Here is a 15,481-nt window from a genome sequence, read left to right on the forward strand (position 1 = left end):
ATAGCGGTGCAGCTCCACAATTAAGGGACTTGCCGCGTGTAAAGCATTAAACGTCGCACCGTCGAGTCACAATAGTTACCCGCCGAGCGCGGGATGATTAGTAATGGGCCTGCAGTGACGAGAACAAAATGTAGTTCTCCCAGAAACCTGACCTTCACAGGGGACCGTAGGACACGTACATGACAAAACAAAAAGAAGCTTTTGCGATACCCTTGTCCTTCGTCATTGAAACAGGAGTACTCCAAATGTTTGTGTATATCACTTCGCCAGTGAACTGAAGTCAAGCTGTTTCGACAAAAACACAGTGTCAGCAGTTACAAAAAAAAGGCTAAGTGTCGATGCTAAAGAAGACAAGTTGGAAGTGCACCCGGCCACAAAATATTACCGACCGTCATATCTGAGAAACATCTGAACTCTCCGCCGCATCACAACGCAGCCTGGTATTTGGATTTCGGGACTTGACTAGAATATGCTAACAACACTGCCGTATACAGTTTTACTGGCTACTCGTACAGGCTGCTCGGAAATTGAAGGTTTTCTGAGATGCCGTGGTCCGTAAACTTTTGTGGCCGGGTGTACAAAGCGGTTAGTATGATTCGATGACTGAATGGTCGGTTATATCATAATCTAAGTTTCATGTTCATTATTCACTCATTTCATGCTTTATTCTTATTGTATTTGATGTAGAATTACTACATCATCTCGTGTATTTGATGTAGAATTACTACATCCATCTCGTGCGTCGGCACGAGATGGACCCTTTCTTGTGTTTATGTTTTTTGCTTATGAGGCCAGGTGCGCCGATCCCGGAGATAGGGCAATCTATGGTGCAGTGTGGTAATTTTCGAACACATTGGCACTGAGAGCACACGTACCGTTAATTTTACCTACTTGGCAACTAATTCTCGCTTCATGTGGGTACCGGCGAAGCCGCCTTCCTGACACCATTGCCTCGCCCGAGCCCACGCTCATTCCAAGCAAACTTGCCCATTTTACAAAGGTATGCCGTACGGTGGCTTTTCGTCAGCATCTTTATATCTTCGATGATACACCCTTTACAGGGGTAAAATGAAAGGTAGTTATTCACGAATCTATTGGCGCTAACATTACCTACTCTACGACTGATTCTCCCTTATAGAAGTTATGGTCTTGTTAAGTCCTATATTATTGCGATAGCAATTATATGGACACATCAACCGGATTTCTGCCGTCGCCGTCGCCGTGAGGTTCCCTATAGATAAAATCTGCGCCACGCGCCGTATGCCCGAGCGGAAGCGTGCGGGGACCCGCGCTGTCACGGAGAGCGAACGCACTCAATCTCCCACGCGCAAGCAAGGAAGCGGGAAGCCAGCGCCGGAGGGAGCGGGGGGGGGGGGCGCACTTCTACTCTGCCAACAACCGCGCTCGTCGCTCGCCCGCACCGCCTCTTATGTCCACACGGCTCTGACCTTGATGCGCCGTGCATTCGCCGCTCAGTTTCCGTTGAAGCGATAGACCGCACGTACCTTCGCCCGCTGCGGCGTATGCGCTTGCTGCCAGCGTTTTGCCAGTCGTTGTCTGCAGTCTTTCAGTGTGATCTATTCATGTTTGTTTGTGCGCGCTCACACCACGCTTGTTCATTCAGTTAGTAATAGTCGGGCCACATTTTCCAACGCACGCTACACATGCAATGATGCCCGGATCGGCAGTGCAGCGCTACAGGTGTGTCCCTTCGCACGCGCTGCCCACGGGAAGCGCTTCTCATCAACACCACCGTTTCACACGCGCCTTCTCGTGGTCATCGAGTCTCTCTTCATGTCGGTCTACTTATGCCGCAGCATACCTGCTTACTTAATCAGCTCATGTTTACTACAACTCATATTGCTACGAAAGCCGCTCGCCTTACTTCGTATGACATTGCTGTGTTGCTATCGCATTCATTGCTTCGCCCTTAGGGCGAAACTGTGACATTTTTTAGAGATATTGCAACTCGCTACCATGCTATGTACACACAGAAGGATCATTTTTTCTCTCTCTTTTCTTCTGGAAGTGATTACAAGATAACCAGATCCCGGATGCGTAAACCACATGTGAAGTCAACTAAGGCGACCTTGTCTTCGAAATTGTGCACAGTAGAACACTGCACGGGCTCGGGCTTACCCAAAAGCCCGGGCCCGGCCTGGCGCAGCCCGTGGGCCGTATCGGGCCGGGTAGTGCAGTTTTTCCACGGGCTCGGGCAGGGCTCGGGCACGGCATGTGCTTGTTGACCCGGGCCCGGGCCGGGCTCGGGTATTTTGACGCGGGCCCGGGCCGGCCTCGGACTTTCTGGTGGTGTGCATGTAACGTGCAGCGAGTTATCCTGCGCGTCTCGACCTTGAAAAACCTGTTGCCCCGGCGCAACTGGAAGCTAGCAGTGCTACTCCTGTGTACTTCCCCTTTTCTTCCGTCGTATTTTGCGCTGTTTGAACAGAATGTAAAAGTTCAGAAAGACCGAAGTGGCTTCAAACCAAAGGATGTCATTGTATTCCTTACCTAAATGAATGTAATTAATGATTTCAGCGCGGTGTAAGCGCGTTCGCAACTCGCTGATTCTTTATAGGCGAATTGGTAAAACGATGACCGGTAAGATTCGTCACGCGGCTGAAATATGGCACTGCGTCCATCCATGATTGCACGCTTGTTCTCAACCGGTCGCTTAGCAGCAGCGAATTACGCTGCATCATGGAGGAACGAGAAGCTTTCTTTCTCCATTTACTCCATCCATGCGCTGTGCTCACGACCGGTCGTGACTGCGCTTCGGCTATGGTGTACTAGAATACGGTTGAGTGGGACGAGCGCTTGCGGCGGCGCATGCTCTGCAGTGAGGCGCCCGACGTGGAAAAATACTGTGGCGGCGCAGCGATAGAAGTAGATTGGGCCGCATCAAGGTCGCGCCGTTGGAAACTGCTGGCGATACTGCTCGCAGGGACATTCGTACTACTTTGCGCGCTGGTATTTGCGTTCAGACCGCTCAAGGGGTGTTCATAATTGCATATGACATGTATTTATGCCTTAAGAATAAATTCCTTTCATTCTCTTCTTTATTTTATTTTTTTAATGCCGTTCGGTGGTCTTTTTCGGTCTCGGGCTGGGTTAAGCCGGTTTCGAGCCCGTCCGGGCCGGGCTCGGGCCTAAGGTAAAGTGGTAGCGGGCCGGGCCTGGCGGGTAACGTAGATTATTTCCGCTCCCGGGCCGGGCTCGGGTCTCGCCATAAAACTTTTGGTCGGGCTCCGGCGGGCACCCCAACGTAAAAACGGGCCCGAGCCGGGCCCGGGCTGAAAAAATTGGCCCGTGCAGTGCTCTAGTGCACAGTACGCCGGGAGGCGTTTCCACAGTTAGTGCAAACGACCACGACGTTGCCTCTCAAGGAGGCATAATTATAAGGCCTATTCGGTGCACTGAAAGCAAAAGAAAAAAACTCAAGCGGCACTTAGTTATCCCTACGTGGATGAATCCGAAAACATCGCGGCACGTCAGCAGAAGCGCTGCGACGTCCAGTGACGCCACTGGCGAAGTCACATGACTCGAGCTGCCCCGTCAGCAGAACCGCCACGACATCACGTGACCCATGGTGTTCCTCACAAGGTGCGCACGACGCAAGGTCGTGGGTTCTACTACCACCAAAGGGCGAGGGTGCGACTACCCCCCCCCCCAAAAAAAGGGTCGTGGGTTCGAGTTTGTTAATTACCTCAACCTTAATTAACTGTGTCTTAATTAACCTTGCCTAAATAAACTCCAAAAGTCGTGGGTTCAACTCCAACAAACGGTCGTGCGTTCGAGTTCGTTAATTAACTCTACCTTAATTACCTGCGTCCTAATTAACTTCGCCTTAAGAAACCCCAAAGGTCGCGGGTTCGACTCCCACCAATGGTCGAGGGTTCGTAGCCTTTTTGGACCATCGTGTGGTCACGCCAACGCCAGATTTTCCACCTCATGAGCCGTATAATGCTTTCGCATTAAAATTTGTATCCCGTGAGTTTTACGGAGTGATGTCCAGGAGTGTTCGCGACATGCTCCTAAACGTCATGATCATGCATGCAACGGAATGGTCTTGTCGCAGGTGTCATCATCATCATCAGCCTATATTTATGTCCACTTCAGGACAAAGGCCTCTCCCTGCGATCTCCAATTACCCCTGTCTTGCGCTAGCCTATTCCAACTTGCGCCTGAAAATTTCATAACTTCATCATCCCACCTGGTTTTCTGCCGTCCTCGACTGCGCTTCCCTTCTCTTGGTATTCATTCTGTAACCCTAATGGTCCACCAGTTATCCATCCTACGCATTACATGGCCTGCCCAGCTCTATTTCTTTCGCTTCTTGTCAACTAATATATCCGCTATCCCCGTTTGTTCTCTGATCCACACCGCTCTCTTCCTGTCTTTTAATGTTACTCCTAAGATTTTTCGTTCCATAGCTCTTTGTGCGGTCCTTAACTTGTTCTCAAGCTTGTTTGTTAGCCTCCAACTTTGTGCGCCATATGTTAGCACCGGTAGAATGCAATGATTGTACACTTTTCTTTTCAGCGACAGTGGTAAGCTCCCAGTCAGGATTTGGCAATACCTACCATATCCACTCCAACCCAATTTTATTCTTCTGTAAATTTCTTTCTCGTGATCAGGGTCCCCTGTGAGTAATTGACCCAGATAAACGTACTCCTTTACAGACTCTGGAGGCTGACTGGCGATCCTGAATTATTGTTCCCTTGCCAGGCTATTGAACATTATCTTTGTCTTCTGCATATTCATCTTGAAACCAATTCTTACACTTTCTCGATTAAGGTCCTCAATAATTTGCTATAATTCGTCTCCATTGTTGCTGAATAGGACAATGTCCTCTGCAAACCGAAGGTTGCTGAGATATTCATCGTTGATCCTCACTCCTAAGCCTTCCCAGTCTAAGAGCTTGAATACTTATTCTAAGCATGCAGTGAATAGCATTGGAGAGATTGTGTGTCCTTGTCTGACCCCTTTCTTGATAGGTAACTTTCTACTTTTCCTGTGCAGAACCAAGGTAGCTGTGGAATCCTTGTAGATATTTGCTAAGATATTCACGTATGGCTTCTGTACTCCTTGATTACGCAACGCTTCTATGACTGCTAGTATCTCTACTGAATCAAATGCCTTTTCATTATATATGAAAGCCATATAGAGAGGTTGATTGTACTCCGCAAATTTCTCGATTACCTGATTGATGACATGGATATGGTCCATCATAGAATATCCCTTCCTGGAGCCAGCCTGTTGTCTTGGTTGTCTGAAGTCAAGTGTTGCCCTGATTCTATTGGAAATTATCTTGGTGAATATTTTACACAATACTGAAAGCAAGCTAATGGGTCTGTAATTCTTCAATTCTTTAACGTCTCCCTTCTTATGGATAAGTATAATGTTGGCGTTCTTCCAGCTCACTGGTACACTTGAAGTTCTGAGGCATTGCGTATAAAGGGCCGCAAGCTTTTCAAGCATGATATCTCCTCTATCTTTGATTAAATCTGCTGTTATTCCATCTTCTCCCGCAGCTTTTCCCCTGGTCATGTTCTTCAAGGCCCTTCTAACTTCACCGCTAGTTATAGAAGGAGCCTCTGTATCCGGTTCATCACTATTTCGAATGAAAGTAGCTTGGCTGTTTTGGGCACTGTAGAGGTCACTATAGAATTATTCCGCTGCTTTTACTATGTCATCGAACTTGCTGATGATTTTACCATGCTTATCTTTCAGTGCATACATCTTGCCTTGTCCTAAGCCAAGCTTTCTTCTTATTTCATGCTGCGTCCATATTTTATGGCTTCCTCAATCTTTCCCACGTTATAATTTCGAATATCCCTTACTTCCTTCTTGTTGATCAGTTTTGACAGTTCAGCGAATTCTATCTGATCTCTTGAGTTGGACACTTTCATGTTTTGTCGCTTCTTTATTAGGTCCTTTGTTTCTTGGGAGAGCTTACCTACTGGTTGCCTTGGTGCCTTATCTCCCACTTCAATTGCTGCTTCTGAGATCAGCCTAGTTATGGTTTCATTCATTACCTCTATGTTATCTTCATCTTCCGGTTCTAAAGCTGCATATTTGTTTGCGAGCACCAGCCTGAATTGGTCTGCTTTTACCCTTACTGCGTCTAGGTTGGCTTGTTTCCTCTTGACTAATTTCACTCTTTCTCTTCAAATTGAGAGATATCCTAGACCTCACTAACCTATTGTCGCAGGTGTATTCATGTCTAAAAGGAATTTTGCGATGAATCTACAAGCGCGCCGGTCACCTTAAGTGGATGATGACGAGTACAAAACAATCAGTACGATTGAGTAAACCGCACTCCTAGTAGCATCGTGTCACAGTAAAGTAAAACGCAGGGCATCCATATGATTGGTGTCAGTGGTTGTGTTAATGGTCGACCTTTGATATACTGAATTGTATTCTGGAGTTTTACGTGCCAAAACCACGATCTGATTATGAGGCCCGCCGTAGTGGGGGACTCCGGACTAGTTTTGACCACCTGGAGATCTAACAGGCCCCCCAATGCACGGGACACAGGCGTTTTTGCGTTTCGCCCCCATCGAAATGGAGCCGGCGAGGCCGGGATTTAATCCCGCGACCTGGTGCTTAGCTGCAAAACGCCATAGACGCTAAGCCACCACGGTGGGCAACCGTTGATAAACTGCGTTGCAGTATGTGGAATTCCGCATCGTACATCACTTGCACCAACTTCATAACCCCGTTCAGAACGGCGACAATGCCGGGAAGGCCTTGGTGGCAATGGAAACATATTAGGCTGTATCACGACTCTGGTTGTATCATGAGATATTCCTTGTAGAGAGCAAGAGTTGTGTTTGAAAGTACAAGAACTCGAGTACATGTCATTACTAAAGCAGTTACAGTTCCACCAAACAACAGCGCGAGCTGTGGCTCATCACATATGCTTAGAGCTTTATAGACATTCAGCACTCTTAAAAGCTATAATGAGCTTTCTTGTAGTGTTGAGGAATTCTAAAGTAATCTGAAAAAAAAAGAAATAGAGGCACCCGACAAGTTCAGTGCAGCAGCACGGAGAGAGGAACAATGATGCGCCAGGTTGTCAGGTTGAGTGAAGCATCAAAATATATGAAGTATCCTCCCTCAAACATTACGTGATTTTACCGCAGCCGTGGCTTCGTGGTTGAAAGACCTCTGTTCCATACGGGGAGTCGTAAGTTCAAAACCAAAGCTGCTGCGTCCCCGGCTATCCACGGGTATAAAACTGGGTACGAGCGCATAAACCCAGCACGGCACTCTTCTTGTAATCGAGAGTTCGATGGAAGCCGGTCTGGTCGGGATGAAACACCACAAAGAAGCACTTAGACCTACCAAATAGACCAAAATAGTCTAAAATACACCAACCAAAAGTTTTATTTGGTCGGTGTACGTCTTTCTTTGGCACTCGCCTTGAAACTCACGGGGAAACTCGTCAGCAACCGTGGTTCACGCGTCAAGGAAGATGGTACCGCCCGTATGAACACACAGGCGCCCAACTCTCGTGATAAGTAACAAGATTATAATAACACCAGGGCGCTTCACTTACCGGAGTGTCCTTCACTTGCGTTAGGGGTCCATGGACGGGACAGTCTCCCGGGTAGTCCATCTTGCAGTTATCATAAACTGAGAGTGGGAGAGTTCACAGCCCTGTTGGGTTACAACTACAGCTAAGAAATCGTGACATATATTTGTGCTGGCTAAATTGTTCTATATTTGCCAAAATGCTTGCACAGTTTATAAGCATTCGTGACAGCCCAAAAGGGTGCGTCGATCAAATGTGGTATATTACGTCTTGTGTGTGTCCGCGTGAGTCGCGAATAACGTTGCTTGCCTACTTGGCTGCCATGGCACCTTATACCCAAAGAATGAATGTTAGGACGTTCACTCATATTTAGACCGTAGCCCACCACTGTCATTGGTTAAGAAGAAATTGGCTTAAACTAGCAGATCGCTTATTGGTTAAAACTCCAGAATCCCACAATCAGGAAAAGAAAATACGTTCTTAGACTAAAGAATGAAGGCCAAACACTGACTTTTATAAAGTTTTGCTCCCAACCAGGGTACCTATGATGTCATGATGACGTCATTGTGCATTTTCCTAATATGGCTGCTCTCTTCTCAGGAAAGTTCCAAGAAATTGCCAGATTCACTCACTTCTTGCTTACATTTGTATTCAGTGCAATAATTTTTTTTTCAGTATTGGTAGACAACTACTGTCGAGCAAACGCTATCAAATTTGTTACGTCTCGATGAGCTGGTACGCGAAATGCAAGGCGCCGTCGCACCCTGTTCCGCATTTTTTTTTCAACCTCTACTCAGGTTTCGACCATGAAAGGAAGTGCACTTACGCCCGTATGTATTCAAACTTGGCTAATTTATATTTAACGTTCGCCTGAAGTTCACAGTTGCAGTTGGCGGTGGAACGAGAAATTTCTAAGCCTGTATAGAGCAACTCTCCTCTTTGTTGCAGATTTAAAATGTCTCGCGCATTTAGTTTGAGTGAGTAAATAAAGGTAAGCTGAAGAAAACTGCAAGTTCAGAAATGACGTGTGTGTCTGTAATTCTGCCACTGAGCTGCATGCAAAAAAAAAAGAAAAAAAAATGTGGCCAGCTTGCACTAGTGGTGCAAAGCTGTAGTGAACAGCGGAGCTGGTGATCGACCTAGCTTCTTCCAGGTTTTACTAGGTTTGGCTTAGTTTTGCTAGGAAATGCTAAGTGCTGCTAGGCATGGTATTCCGAATCGGCTCGTCGCCGACGCGCAGATTCTCGCTTGGCCGCGGGACGCGCTTCGAGATGAGCGGCTTCTTCGGGTTTCCCGATCTTCTTTGGTCGTCCCATGTCAAAGCTACATGTACTCGCCACAGAGTCAACGAAAGTTGTGCCGCCATCGCGGCGGCTCCGCGCTTTATCTCCCCGGTGACGTCACGGCCAAGCTGCGCCTCCAGACTTGCCGGGGCGTGGCTGGTCGAAACCTGCCGAGCCACCGCCAGATGCACCTGCTGCAGTCACGTACACCGCGCGCGTCAATGCAATTTGGCGCGGGGACACCCCCCTGCCAATAGACTGTAAAACGGCTCTCGTAACCTTTATTCCTAAAGCAGGCAAACCAATTGACACAGATAACCTCCGCCCCATCTCTCTCACCTCCTGTGGGGGCAAACTAATGGAGACAATGGTGCGGGACCGGCTATCTGCATATCTTGAACACACAAATGTGTTTGCGGACACCATGTTCGGATTTCGCCCACACAGATCCGCACAGGATGTCCTCCTGCAACTCAATCGGGAAGTCCTTGACCCCCTCGAATGCCCCTCTAATGACCGAGCAGTACTCGCCTTGGATCTTAAGGGGGCATTCGACAACGTAACACATGAGATCATACTCACTCACCTAAATCAGACTGACTGTGGCCTCAACACATTCCGATACATACGCCAATTTCTCACGGATCGACATTCCTACTTCCGCATTCAAGACAGAGAGCACGGTCCTTATCTACTCGGCACGCGGGGAACCCCCCAGGGCACGGTACTTTCCCCACTACTTTTCAATCTGGCCATGATGCACCTGGCGGCCCAGCTGGGTGGTGTCGCCGGCGTACAGCACGCCCTGTACGCCGATGACATCACCCTGTGGGCCACGCAGGGCAGCATATCGGACATTCAAACCAGCCTGCAAACAGCGGCGACGATAGTAGACCACTACGCTCGCCGCAGCGGTCTTCAATGTTCCCCTAAAATATCAGAATTTGTGCACCTGCGACCCTCGCCGAAGTGCACAACCAAAATCTCTGTCTCTTGACAGTGGTCCCATACACGAAGCTGAAGAGATCCGGGTACTCGGACTCTACATCCACAGACACAGACGGCCAGATACTACATTGGCCAAACTCCGTAAGGTGGTGGACCAGGTGGGCCGCATGGTCCGCCGGGTTTCCAACAAACGCGGGGGGTTACGAAGTAAGGATGCCTTGCGGCTGGCAAACGCCTTCGTGACCAGTCGAATTCTCTATTCGACTCCTTACCTTCACCTACGGAAACAAGAGGAGGAGGCCCTTGAGGTCATCCTCCGCAAAATTGTTAAGCGTGCCCTGGACCTCCCCGTCACCACGTCCAACAGCCGTCTTATGGCCCATGGGGTGGTGAACACTTTCCGGGAGCTCCGGGAAGCGCACCTCACAAACCAATACACATGCCTGTCGCAAACGGAGTCAGGTCGCCGCCTTCTTGCTCGACTCCATATCCAACACACCATTCCCATGGATGATAGGTTTCGCATCCCAGAACTGTGGAGACGCGCCCTCCACGTGCGACCTGTTCCAAATAACATGTCACATGAAGATCATAGTGGCCGGCGCCTGGCGCGCGCGGAGGCTCTAGCCCGACATTATGGCAACAAAATAGGTGTCTACTACGTGGATACCTCCGGTCCTCACCACGGGGGATGGTACACGGCGGCGGTAGTTCACAACAGCAACACAGTTAACGGCCTCACCTTTAGAGCCCGCAATGCAACACACGCGGAAGAAGTCGCCATCGCTCTCGCGGCCTCACATTCCGATTCGAAATACATAATCACCGACTCGCGAGGGGCCTGTCGGAACGTCGAACAAGGCTGGACCCCCTCTCTGGCCTATCATATTTACAAAAATTGCATACGGGATACGGACCCCGCACACCGTTACCTTATATGGTGCCCTGCTCATCAGGGGTTAGCAGGAAACGAGGCAACAGACGCAGCCGCCCGCGCGCTCTCTCACCGGGCTGTTTTCTCCTCCCCACCCGATCAGGTACCCGATTTTAATCCGGCCTATACCTTTAAAGATATTACAATCTACTTTCAAGATAGTCATCGCCTTTACCCCCGCCCATGTAAAGGCCTCTGGAAGGAGGATGAGCGGCTCTTTCTCCGCCTTCTAACCAACACTTTGCTGTGCCCGGCAGTTCTAAAACATTTTGATCCCTCCTTTAGTGGCAACTGCCCCCACACTGTGGTGCGGTGTCTTCAGACACCTATCACATGGTGTGGGCCGGCCCCTCCAACCCGGCCATCCCCCCCATCCCAACCCAACCCGGGAAGACTGGGAGGCGACCCTGCTCGGCTGCCACGACTTACAGGCCCAAGAAGCCTTAGTTGGGCGCGCCCGGGCGGCGGCTACCGCCACTGGGGTCCCGAACTAGGGACCTCCACCCAGTATTTGTAAGGACCAGTCCCTTACGGGATGGTCCAAGCATATTGCGAAATAAATGTTTTCACCACCACCACCACCACCACCACCGCGCGCGTTCGGCGCGAACACGGGGAATAGGGGAAACGCGGGCGACTTCGGCAGCCGCTCTGCGCGTTGCCTCGTTGGTGCTGCTACAATTCATTTTATTGCCATCGCAGTTATATGGACACTCCAAAGCAGATTTCAGCCGTCGTCGTCGCAGTGAGGTTCCGTATGACGTCAACGGCGATGCAATCGTCGCCGCACTCCGGACGCTGTATCTGCGAGTGAACGGGCGTGAGGGACGCGCGCTTTCAGGGGGAGCGAACGCACGTCGGAGAGCAAACGCGCGTTCTGCGCCGTGCTCCCTGAAGGGCTGCAGAACTAAGCGTCTCTTACCTCCTTTCCATATATACAGAGCAAACGCAACTTTTTCCGTCGCGCGAAAGGCTGTGGGGGGACGGGGGGGGGGACGCGACGTTTAGCTGCGGCACCAAATACGTATTGATATAAAAACGCCACGCACGTTTGGTGCGAACGCGGGCAAAACGCCGACGGCGTCGACAACAGTTCTGCGCGTTGCTGGTGCTGCTGCATGTCCAAGTATATACAGCTGATAAAACTACTATCCTTACTCCGTATAGCTCTCTACTAATTTGCTATCGCAATTGGTGCTTCGCCTTTCGGGTGAAACTGTGACAAATCTTTTTCTCTCTCTCGCTCTCACACTTGCCGGGGCGTGGCTGGTCGAAACCTGCCCAGCCACCGCCAGAGGCGCCTGCTGCAATCACGTAGACCGCGCGCGTTCGGCGCGAACGCGGGGAATCGGGAAAACGCGGGTGGCGTTGCCAGCAACTCTGCGCGTTGCCTCGTTGGTGCTGCTACAATTTTTTCTCTCTCTCTCGCTCTCATTTTCTTTTTCCCTCTCCCGAGCACTGTGCGTGCCGCGCGTATGCTCTCCATCCCTCTCCTTAATGTCCCATGTCAAGGCAACATGTGCACGGCACGGAGAGGAGGCGAAGCACACGCCGCTCCGCGAGGATGTTGCTAGTCAACGCAGTGACGTCATAGCTCGGCGAGGTTTTGCGGCTCGCGGCACAACTTACGGCCGGCTGAAACAGCTTCGCTGTTAAAAAAAATTTCGCAGTTTCACCCGAGAGGCTATGCATCAATTGCGATAGCAAATTAGTAGAGAGCTATACAGAGCAAAAATAGTAGTTTTATCAGCTATATAAGCTTGGACATACAGCAGCACCAGCAACGCGCAGAATTGTTGTCGACGCCGTAGGCGTTTTGCCCACGTTCGCACCGAACGCGCGCGGCGTTGGTGACTGTTGCCGGTGCCTCTGGCGGCGACTCGGAGGGTTTCGACGAGATCTTAACGGGACGCTCGTCGAGCAGTGTCGGAATTCTTTACCACCTTCTCACCTCGCAACATTTTTATATAAATACGCATTTTGTGCCACAGCTAAACGTCGCCTCCCCTCACTCCCGTCCCCCCACGGCCTTGGGGCGACGGAAGTCGCGTTTGCTCTCCGCCGTGCGTTCGCTCCCCGTGAAAGCGCGCGTCCCTCGTGCACTTTCGCTCGCACATACAGCATACGGCGCGCGGCGACGATTTCATCGCCATTGGACTCTATACGGAACCTCACGGCGACGTTGATGACGACACTAACGGCAGAAATCCGCTTGGAGTGTCCATAATTGATATTGCAACAAAACACACTCGCGGGCGTGAAAGAAAAAGACACAACGCGCGCGCGCGCGTGCGTGTGTGTGTTATGTGTGTGTTCTCAAAAATATTTTCTTTGGCAGAAACCATCCCATGATGAGTTCAGTCGATGGTACAGCGTGTATCATTGAATCGATATAGTCAAAACATTTTTTAAGCTACATACTGAAACGTTGCCTGTGAAAACTTGAATGGCGGACAACGGATTGTTCACGCAATAGGTATAGACTGCCGGTTGTACAGGCAGCCCGAGTCAATCGAACATCTATTCATCGACTGCTGGGACGCTTTCCTCTTCTGGAACGTGCTCCAGTGGACGCCAACAAAATACATACTGTTCTTCCCCCTCGTCCTCCACAACAGACCTCCAGTTATATAGGCGGAGAAAAGCTGCGTGGAAAAAGCTTCTACACAACCCGCGAGTGACAAACTGGAACGATTACAAATGCATAGCGGCCGCCTTTTAACGTACAATTTCTAAAGCGAAGGGCGATCATAACATCAGGCACTTTGATTTCTTCTTCCAAACACGCAACAGTGGGGCATTGTTCCGCTTTCTGAGGCCACGGAAGATTATTCAACCATCAATTAATTCTGACCTACTTGTTCTCACGCCGAGTGAAATTACTGAGTTCTTGGAACAAATTGGCGAAGGGCTTGAGAGCCGCTTTTCATCTTACCTCCCTTGTCAGCCTTTATTGCTTGGCTCTGTGGACGATTTCTAGGAAGTGTCATTACCGGAATTGGCCTCACTGGTTGTAAGTTTCCCCGCTGCTACCCCAGGTCCGGATGGGGTGACCACCGTAATAATAAAAATGTTGTATAAGGAGTATCCTGATGACTCATTGGTTCTTATTAATCATTCTGTAGATAGGACTTGGATACCATTTAAGCGGAAACTCGTGAGAGTAATATTATTGCTCAAAAATCAAGGTAGCGGATATACACCGGACAATATTCGGACTATTCCATTAACGTCAAACCTTGTTAAGCAAATCGAAAGAATAATACACGTCCCAATCATGAAGTTCATGAACACCAGAGAACTGCTGAGCCCTTTCCAAATTGGTTTTAGACCAGACTTGTTGGTGTGCGCACGCAGACATGGAGAGCCGAATTCATATGGCACGGCATCACAGGCAATGTGCTGCGCTGGTCATGCTAGGTGTCGCCAAAGCTGATGGCAAGAGGCCGGATCTTTAGGCATTAAAAAAGAGCGTTTTAGGAGCCAAAAATAGGCAGGCAAAACAACGTTTTAGGCCTCCAACGTCGAAAATATAGACACAATAAATTTTTACATAAATGCAAATAATTTCATACGAAGACGTGCGCGGTCTATATTTACGATAGAAAAACAGGAAATGTTATTGCCTACAATGGCACAAAAGCGCCAACAGTTGAACATAGCCCTGCAATTGTCCCATAGAACTGCTGAACTATTGACGCTCAATTGATTTAATTCAATAAGCACACTACTCATATTCTTGTTCAATGGCCACTGCACTCGAGCGTCGCATATAGTGAAACACGCGTGAAAAAGAATACTTGAAAGCTGGGAATACTGATTAAAAAAAAGAGATACTTTATGTCTGCCTGATGCAATTAAATTAAGACACAACAAAAACAGACAAATAAGAAATGGAAGAGAGACTACGATTTATTATGAAATTAGCATGTTCTTACATGAGGACTGTTAGCTACAACTCTTGGCAATTTTCTCATATACAATGACATTATATGAATTGTACAGGCAAGATGTCCCAACACTGCCAAATACACTTCCGCCCATTTGAAGTGCACATGTTTGAAGAAATCTGTTTGTAGAGCACGCGGAATAGCCTAAGAATCACTGTGAACATTGTGGAAACAATATCAAACTACCACAATCTCCAGATTTTTGGATTCAAAATTTGGCCTCTTGGCACTGAGAATGATCTCATACGCTGAGAAGGAACGCCCGACGGCGGTGAACACCTTAAAAAGTAAATTACAAACAAAGCAAAAGCCGCCTGAACATAACATTTGTCTTTCTTCTTTTGCTCTTCACTCTCCTTTCCCTTGGCGGCTCTCTGCGGTTTCGCATTCGCCAACCGCTCGCGCAATGTCAGCGCGGCGGTGTATGCTGGCCGGCGCGTCCCATTTCAATGCTGCTAGCAGTTGTTTTCCGGGAGTTGGTTGAACTAAAGGACTATATTGAACCCCATAGAGTTCCGAACAGTCAATGTTGCCCGGTAACATGAATAACGGTCTCTACCTGCACTCGAAAGCGAAACTTCAGGCTAAATAGTGTTCATATAGGCGCCGATATTGAAAATAGGCATTTATAGGCATTTAGGCAGAAACGCCAAAATAGGCATTTATAGGCACTATAAAAACACTATAAAAGCCCTTCTTAACCTCTAATTCATGCTCATATATCAAAGTGAGGTGATAGGAGCCCAAGGAACAAAAAAGGCATTTGCCTAACATCCGGTCTCTACTGATGACAGTGTCGACCATTTCATATTGTTGGAGAGAATGA

The sequence above is a fragment of the Dermacentor silvarum genome, chromosome 1 (genome assembly GCF_013339745.2).
Source record: "Dermacentor silvarum isolate Dsil-2018 chromosome 1, BIME_Dsil_1.4, whole genome shotgun sequence".
Taxonomy (NCBI): Eukaryota; Metazoa; Arthropoda; class Arachnida; order Ixodida; family Ixodidae; genus Dermacentor; species Dermacentor silvarum.